Here is an 8793-nt window from a genome sequence, read left to right on the forward strand (position 1 = left end):
TGGTCTTGGTGGACATTCCCCTCCCCAGGACTCAAAGCCCCAACCCTCTAATCTCATGGTTGGTCTTTCTAGCATGAGTAACCCCCATCTGGTTAGCATAAATTGTCTAAGGCCCACCACAAGTCACTGCATTACCATAAACTATCGGGTATGGTCTGAAAAGCCCACCATGAGTAACAAATACACTCCTAATCACTCAGGAGATTCCAAGGGTTTAGATGCTACTTCCCAAGAACCAGGGACAAAGGGCAGCCAGATTCTTTATTACACGACCTCTCATTGGTTGTTTCTAACAACAGCCCTCAAACAAGAAATGGTAGCATCAGACCAAAGCACAAATCAGAAAAAAAGTCATTTTTTTCAAATATTTATTTTATTTATTTTTGAGAGAGAGAGAGAGAGAGAGAGAGAGAGAAAGCACATACACACAGGAGAGAGGCAGGGGTGGGGGTGGGGGGGAGGTGTGGGAACAGGGAATCCAAAGTGAGGCTGGCTCTACTTCGACAGCAGTGAGCCCGATGTGGGGTTTGAATTCACAAATAGTGAGACCGTGACCTGAGCCAAAGTTGCACGCTTAACCACCTGAGCCATCCAGGGGCCCCCGGGAAAAAAATCATTCTTAATTGAGAACTGTAGCTGGCTGTTTATGGTGGAACAAAGGAATCTTTCTCTCTCAAAGTTCTGGGGAGGGTTCTTCTCTCAGCTCCCAGGACAACATCTGGAAACAGAAGAGGAAACAGGATTCAGAATCTAGCTCGGTGCAAAGTGCACTAAGATCAACTTTTGGCCCCTCATCCACCAACTCTTTGTGTAAACTTGGGTTCGCCTTTCCCCTTTCTGGCGTCAGCATCCCCATCCATAGAAGGAGGGGTTAGGGTAACATGGCCGCCACACAACTCCCGCTCAGGGATTTGATGGTTTTTGACTTTCAGTGCTAGTAGACAGCAGGATCTTAGAATATCTGGGCAGCTTCGACCTTCTGTGCCTTTGCCTGGTCTCAAAGAATCAGATATCTTACCGTTTGTTCCCCACTCAATTCTAGGCAGTGCCCTCCTCATACACACACTCACTCTTCTGGTTGCCAAAAGTAATTTTCTCTCCGGGTGGTTCCTCCTGGTTCTAGACTTTACCCACCAGGTCAAGCTGGATCACAAGTAAGCTTCACACTTAGAATGCCACTGGAAGCCTCCGTGGTTGGGTCTCCCCAACTTCCAGTCACCTAGTCATACCTCAGCCCACTCAGCTGTGCCCTGAATACCTAATTCTCCTTTCTCATCTCTACCTCAAACGAAATTTAGTCTGCCTTCATCTTTTACTCTAGCATAGGAGGCAACAAACATTTTCTGCATATGGCCAGATTAAAAATATTTTAGGCTTTGTGGGCCAGAGGGTCTCTACTGAAATGACTCAACTCTGCCATCATAGTGTGAAAGCAGCCATTGACAATACCTAAACAAATGGGTGCGCCTGTATTCCAGGAAGACTTCATTTACTAAAACTGTCTGTAGGCCGGTTTCAGCCCCAGGCTGAACCTTAGTCTAATGAAGCAGGTCCGGAGGGGGAGGGGGGGTTGGAATACACACGTGTTGAGGGGGAAATAACAATTACAGTTGCCACTTCCTCAGATGACCCATGAGATGCATTGCCTCATTTAATCCTTGCAGCCGCTCTGAGGAGTGAGTGAGGGCAACCAGAAAAGGCATTCAGGTTGGTATGAGTGAAAATTGCGAATCGAGGTAGATTCAGGAGCCAGAGGGCAAGGGCACAGCTGGCATTTGGACTAATAGTCCCAGCTAGAGATGATGGGATACCGACTTGCTTGCCAGGTACTAGGTGCATTTTCCTCACTCAATGTGCACAATAACCCTAAAGGGTGAGTGCTAACATTATTGTCTCTTTGCAGACAAGGAGCGGAGGCACGCAGCATTAACTGAGGCACTAGGTCACTAAGCTTTAGGTTCAGAGCCCAGATCTATTCCCAGACCACCCATCTGCAGAATCTCTAACCATAAGTGCAATGCTCTCCCCTTCCCCAGCGGTTCTTCCGCTGAGCTACACATAAAGAAAAAAAAAACACCAAAACTATAATTTCTAGTGCACAGTGAAACAAAATAGACAACCCAAAGTTACCTTGAGTGTGTATGCACTCAACGTGAGTCAGTGTTTGTGTGACTGGGTGTGAGCGTATGTGAGTATGTGGGGGAGGGAGGATGTTGAATCTACCAGAGGAAGGTAAATTTCAGAAACATCATGAGAGAACGGTCAATACAGTCCGGAGCTAGAAACAGGTGGGTGAAAGCCGTTGTGAAAAGGAAACAGCGTTCTGGACTCTTCTCCCTCAGGAGAGCAGCCTGTGAGGCAACCGGCAAGGGACTGAGTCATAGGAAGGAGGCCTGCTGTGGAAAGAACATCACAGAGTCTGAGAGGCAAAAGTTGGCAGAAACACTGAGGTGAGATCTCTCCGTGAGATAGAGTCATTCCTTAGAGGATTAGCCTGCTCGCTCACATTCCACGGTGTGAATTTAGTCATCCCATCTGAGAGGGTTGTGCACATGCTCAGACATATTCTGATGTCCCTGTGAGCGCAAATGACAGCTGGTCTTCTGCTATATGAACTATCGTCCACTATTTTCCCATTTTGCAGATTTGAATGTTTCGAGGAATCAAAGCAATACAGAAAGGTGAGCCCGAAAAGAGAAAAGTTCTGGTTACCCTAATCGGATCTCCCACAGCCGAGGTTATCTGCACCCAAAGCTGTCAGGGAAACATTTCCTGCCCTCCTGCCTCTTCCTGGGGGAGCCCCAACAGACACCTACCCGGGGTGTCTACCCGGGGATGGAGTCATGAAGATGTGAACTAATTGGAAAAACTATCACTGGCTTTGAAAGTAAGATAATCATTCAGGAAATCCTTACCTTTCCTCCATTCTTTTCACTGGCGAGGATGGGTGGACCACGCAGAAAGGGAAGTTTTCCTCTTAGCTATTTGCCTTCTCAGGGGGTGGACTGTAGGAGCTCCAGTGGAAACTGGTGCCTGAGGAAGGCTTATCAAGATGCCAGACAGCTCCTGTGACTTCCTTCCCAGAGGCCCACTAGCCGCTGGAGGCCCAGATTCGTTGGACACACAAAACCTAACAAGATGTTAATCAACTTCAACCCTGCCCATCCCCACCCATCCAGCATCCTTCACAGCCCAGAGCGAGTTCGGGTACCACTGCTAGGTAACATGAGCCCACACCAAGAGGCTTTATAATTAAAGAAAAAAGTGCACTCACTGTTATTGGCATTCAAGGCCTCCATGGCATGGCCCACTCTATCCTTCTGTTTTGTTTTGTTTTGTTTGTGGGACCATTTTCTTTTCATTATACAAGCAATATACACACAGATTTTAAATATTTTCTTCAAATGACATAGGATTGTGTAAAATAAAAGACAAAAGCCCTCCCAGTCCGTCCCCCAGGGGAATCACTATTTATAGCTTCCGTTTCTAATTTTTAGTAGTTCTGTTTATAACTTTGAATGATAAGTTTACAGATTAAATTCACAGCTTTCTGTATCAGGCATAACCTACTAACTCCTTTAAAAGATAAGGGATTTATCACGTACTCCTTCGAACTCGTGATTCTTGTCAGCAATAGACTTTCAGTTTTATGTCCAGAAAACATTTTCAGTTTTATGTCCTGGGTCTTCTTTTTAAGAGCTTCATGTTGCAACCAAATTGAGCTACTTGTCATCTTTTAAAAAAAAAAAATTAAATAATTAAATACATCAAACGTCAAGAAAATTTCATTCAAGTTTGACAAGATCGACCCTACCCAGGCTCATGACATTTAAAGTCCCAATCCATTTAAAAGGATCGAAAGCATACAGAGTATTTTCTGCAAACAGAAAAGAATTAAATAAAATATCAATAACAAAAAGATATTTGAGAAACGCCCAAATTACAAAATACTCGTAAATTAAGTAATGTGGTTCTAAATAACCCGTGATTAAAGGAAAATAAAAAAACAACTAGGGAAGTTAGAGAATATTCCAAACTGGATGGAAACGCAAAAGGTTATGAAGAATTTGGAGGAAATGGATCACTTCCGTGTTGTTGGTGGGGATGTACAAAGGTACAACTACTTTGGAAAAGTAGATGGCGTGTCTTTATGAAGTTAAACATGCACTTTTCCACATGGTCCTAAATCTCACTCCTAGGTATTTATCCAGGAGATGTAACAATATACATATACACAAGCCTTATTCATGAATGTTCACAGCAGCTTTCTTCACAATATCCAAAGACCTGAAACAATCCAAATATTTAACAACAAATGAACAGATAAATGAATTTTGGTAAATTCGCGCGATGGAGTACAATCGGCAATAAAAAGAACAAAGTCTGAGTACGTGAAGAAAGAGACGGGACACAAAAGATTACATAATGTAATAGTCCACTCTAAATCAGGAAAAATTACTCCCTGCTAACAGAATACAGACAAGTGGTTGTCTCAGGTGGATTTGGGAGACTGATCGCAACAAAGCACGAAGGAACTTTTGGAGGTAATAGAAAAGTTCTGTATCTTGACTGATGGTTGAGGTTTTAAGGATGTATGTATTTGTCAAAACTCATTTTTCCGTGCGTCATGAATACAAAGTGGGCACTTTTTGTGATATGTAAATTTGAGTTCAATAAAGTTGATTAGAAAAATGTGGAGAGGATAAAAAATGGCCTATAAATCCAACTGTGTTGAATAACAAAAGATAATAACAGCAGAGACTTTTAACTCATGTTTATATTAACTCAGAGGGTTGTTAGGGAATCCGGTATGCTTATATATAAGGTGATTACAACTGCTAGTGATACATAGGTGTTAGTAATTGATTATTATTATTAATTATCAAATTACATTCTAATTTTTGCTATCTGATAAACAACACGATAAGTTTGCATGGACACCAAAACTTAAAGTTTATTACACTAACCAAAATTTTGTACGAGCTTTTTAACACATATGCGTTGGTGTGTGAAAAACATATGAAAAAAGAGCTGAAAGCAGGGGTTCAGGGGGCGGAAATGACCGTGAGAACAAACATGCACTGTGACTCATGGGGCACCTGGGTGGCTCGGTTGGTTGAGCATCAGATTTCAGCTCAGGTCATGATCTCATGGTTCATGAGTGCAAGACTCACGTTGGGCTCTCTGCTGTCAGCGCAAAGCCTGCTTCAGATCCTCTGTCTCCCTCTCTCTGAGCTTCCCCCACTTGCACACATGTTTTCTCTCTCTCTCTCTCTCTCTCTCAAAAATAAAAAAATAAACATCTTTAAAAAATCCACTGTGACTTGGAAATTAAAAGTACAAGAGACGAAAGAGAGAAGGACAAATGAGGGGTCCAAAATAAGCCATGTACAGTCTTAAAATTAAGACCAAGATTCCTTGCCCCCCTGGGACTGTTTCACACTTTCCCCCTAAGCATGCGCACAGCCCATAACAACACAGATGTCTTGGCAGAAACACAATCCCATTTATCCTAAGATTTTTTAAAGTCCCTCATACCCTTGTAACAGATGGGAATAACTCTCATCGCCTTGATCTCAGGGGATAAACTATCCTCCCCTCATCTTTTCTAGAGGCTCCATACGAAAAGGAAATTTCTTTGCCACATCGAGTCCAGAAACAACAACACGCCCCCCCCAAAAAAAACCCCAAACAACTTCAGTGGATGGTGTTCATTGGTCCAGCCCTGTCACATGACCACCTGGACCAAGAGACAGGATATGGTGCATTCTCAAGGCCTCCCGTTTACTCACAAACCATCATCCTTTTTCAGGAAATCAGTATCTGTCACCAGCAAAAGGGAAGGGTTGTAGAACAACACATGGATGCTAAAGGACTTCTGAGCCACCCAGCCACACAAATCAGTGTCAAATGCAGGCTGTTTTTATTCAGACCTATGCTGCACTGCCCTCCGCTATTCAGAGCCTGCTTGGAATCTGGACTGATGCCACATTGCACATTCTGCTGGAGGGACAGCCATTTCTGTCCAGCCATCAGTTGATTAATAAGTAAATATTAGGCATCAACACCAGAAGAGCACTCGGACCCTGTGGGAGATGAAGAAATGGACAAGGTATTGTACTACAGTGTGTTCTCAGTAGAGCAGGGGATGTTGACCACCAGTAACTACCGTCTCAGGGCTAACTAAACACAGAAGGATAGGTCGCAAACATGGGGCAGCCGCGGGGAAGGGCCTTCATACAGCTATCTTTTTGATCTTTTGATATGCACACAGTCCTAGGAGGTGCATAGTTTAAGACAAAATTTTTTGTAATTTTATTTTTTTAATTTACATCCAAATTAGTTAGCATATAGCACAACAATGATTTCAGGAATAGATTCCTTAGTGCCCCTTACCCATTTAGCCCATCCCCCCCCCAAACCCCTCCAGCAACCCTCAGTTTGTTCTCCATATTTATGAGTCTCTTCTGTTTTGTCCCCCTCCCTGTTTTTATATTGTTTTTGTTTCCCTTCCCTTATGTTCATCTGTTCTGTGTCTTAAAGTCCTCATGTGAGGGAAGTCATATGATATTTGTCTTTCTCTGACTAATTTCACTTAGCATAATACCCTCTAGTTCTTTCCACGTAGTTGCAAATGGCAAGATTTCATTCTTTTTGATTGCCGAGTAATACTCCATTGTATATATACACCACTTCTTTATCCATTCATCCATCGATGGACATTTGGGCTCTTTCCATACTTTGGCTATTGTTGATAGTGCTGCTATAAACATGGGGGTGCATGTGTCCCTTCGAAACAGCATACCTGTATCTCTTGGATAAATACCTAGTAGTGCAATTGCTGTGTCATAGGGTAGTTCTATTTTTAATTTTTTGAGGAACCTCCATCCTGTTTTCCAGAGTGGCTGCACCAGCTTGCATTCCCACCAGCAGTACAAAAGAGATCCTCTTCCCTGCATCCTCGCCAACATCTGTCCTTGTCTGAGTTGTTCATGTTAGCCATTCTGACGGGTGTGAGGTGGTATCTCATTGTGGTTTTGATGTGTATTTCCCTGACGATGAGTGATGTTGAGCATTTTTTCATGTGTCTGTTGGCCATCTGGATCTCTTCTTTGGAGAAGTGTCTATGCCTGTCTTTTGCCCATTTCTTCACTGGATTATTTGTTTTTTGGCTGTTGAGTTTGATAAGTTCTTTATAGATTTTGGATACTAACCCTTTGTCTGATATATCGTTTGCAAATACCTTCTCCCATTCCTTCAGTTGCCTTTTAGTTTTGCTGATTGTTTCCTTTGCTGTACAGAAATTTTTACCTTGATGAGGTCCCCATAGTTCATTTTTGCTTTTGTTTCCCTTGCCTCCGGAGATGTATTGAGTAAGAAGTTGCTGCAACCAAGATCAAAGAGGTTTTTGCCTGCTTTCTCCTTGAGGATTTTGATGACTTCCTGTCTTACATTGAGGTCTTTCATCCATTTTGAGTTTATTTTTGTGTATGGTGTAAGAAAGTGGTCCGGATTCATTCTTCTGCATGTCGCTGTCCAGTTTTCCCAGCACCACTTGCTGAAGAGACTGTCTTTATTCTATTGGATATTCTTTCCTCCTTTGTCAAAGATTAGTTGGCCATATGTTTGTGGGTCCATTTCTGGGTTCTCTTTTCTGTTCCATTGATCTGAGTGTCTGTTCTTGTGCCAGTTCCATACTGTCTTGATGATTACAGCTTTGTAGTATAGCTTGAAGTCCGAGATTGTGATGCCTCCAGCTTTGGTTTTCTTTTTCAAGATTACTTTGGCTATTCAGGTTTTTTTCTGGTTCCATACAAATTTTAGGATTGGTTGTTCTAGCTCTGTGAAGAAGGCTGGTGTTATTTTGATAGGGATTGCATTGAATATGTAGATTGCTTTGGGTAGTATTGACATTTTAACAATATTTGTTCTTATCCAGGAGCACGGAATCTTTTTCCATTTTTTTGTGTCTTCTTCAATTTCTTTCATACACTTTCTATAGTTTTCAGTGTATAGATTTTTCACCTCTTTGGTTAGATTTATTCCTAGGTATTTTATGGTTTTGGGTGCAACTGTAAATGGGATCGATTCCTTGATTTCTCTTTCTGTCGCTTCATTGTTGGTGTATAGGAATGCAACCGATTTCTGTGCATTGATTTTATATCCTGCAACTTTGCCAAATTCATTAATCAATTCTAGCAGTTTTTTTGGTGGAATCTTTAGGGTTTTCCATATAGAGTATCATGTCATCTGCGAAGAGTGAAAGTTTGACCTCCTCCTGGATGATTTGGATGCCTTTTATTTCTTGGTGTTGTCTGATTGCAAAGGCTAAGACTTCCAATACTATGTTGAATAACAGAGGCGAGAGTGGACACCCAAGTCTTGTTCCTGACCTTAGGGGAAAAGCTCTCAGTTTTTCCCCATTGAAGATGATATTAGCATTGGGTCTTTCATATATGGCTTTTATGATCATGAAGTATGCTCCTTCTACCCCTACTTTCTTGAGGGTTTTTATCAAGAAAGGATGCTGTATTTTGTCAAATGTTTTCTTTGCATCTATTGAGAGGATCAGATGGTTCCTGTTCTTTCTTTTTATTGATGTGATGACCCACATTGATTGTTTTGCAGATATTGAATGAGTCCTGCATCCCAGGTATAAATCCCACTTGGTCGTGGGATAATTTTTTTAATGTATTGCTGGATCCGGTTGGCTAATACCTTGTTGAGAATTTTTGCATCCATGTTCATCAGGGAAATTGGTCTATAGTTCTCCTTTTTAGTGGGGTCTCTGGT

At 42.1% G+C, this 8793-nt stretch overlaps 1 long non-coding RNA gene across 1 annotated transcript; it reads right to left on the reverse strand.

Annotated features, from left to right (window-relative positions):
• Window positions 1-395: 395 nt before the first annotated feature.
• On the reverse strand, window positions 396-3078 carry LOC128311675 (uncharacterized). The gene is made up of 2 exons (XR_008290182.1): window positions 2916-3078; window positions 396-718 (listed from the first exon to the last, which is right to left on the reverse strand). It is a non-coding gene; the product is annotated as an uncharacterized LOC128311675 (long non-coding RNA).
• Window positions 3079-8793: the final 5715 nt, after the last annotated feature.

The sequence above is a fragment of the Acinonyx jubatus genome, chromosome D1 (genome assembly GCF_027475565.1).
Source record: "Acinonyx jubatus isolate Ajub_Pintada_27869175 chromosome D1, VMU_Ajub_asm_v1.0, whole genome shotgun sequence".
Lineage (NCBI taxonomy): Eukaryota > Metazoa > Chordata > Mammalia > Carnivora > Felidae > Acinonyx > Acinonyx jubatus.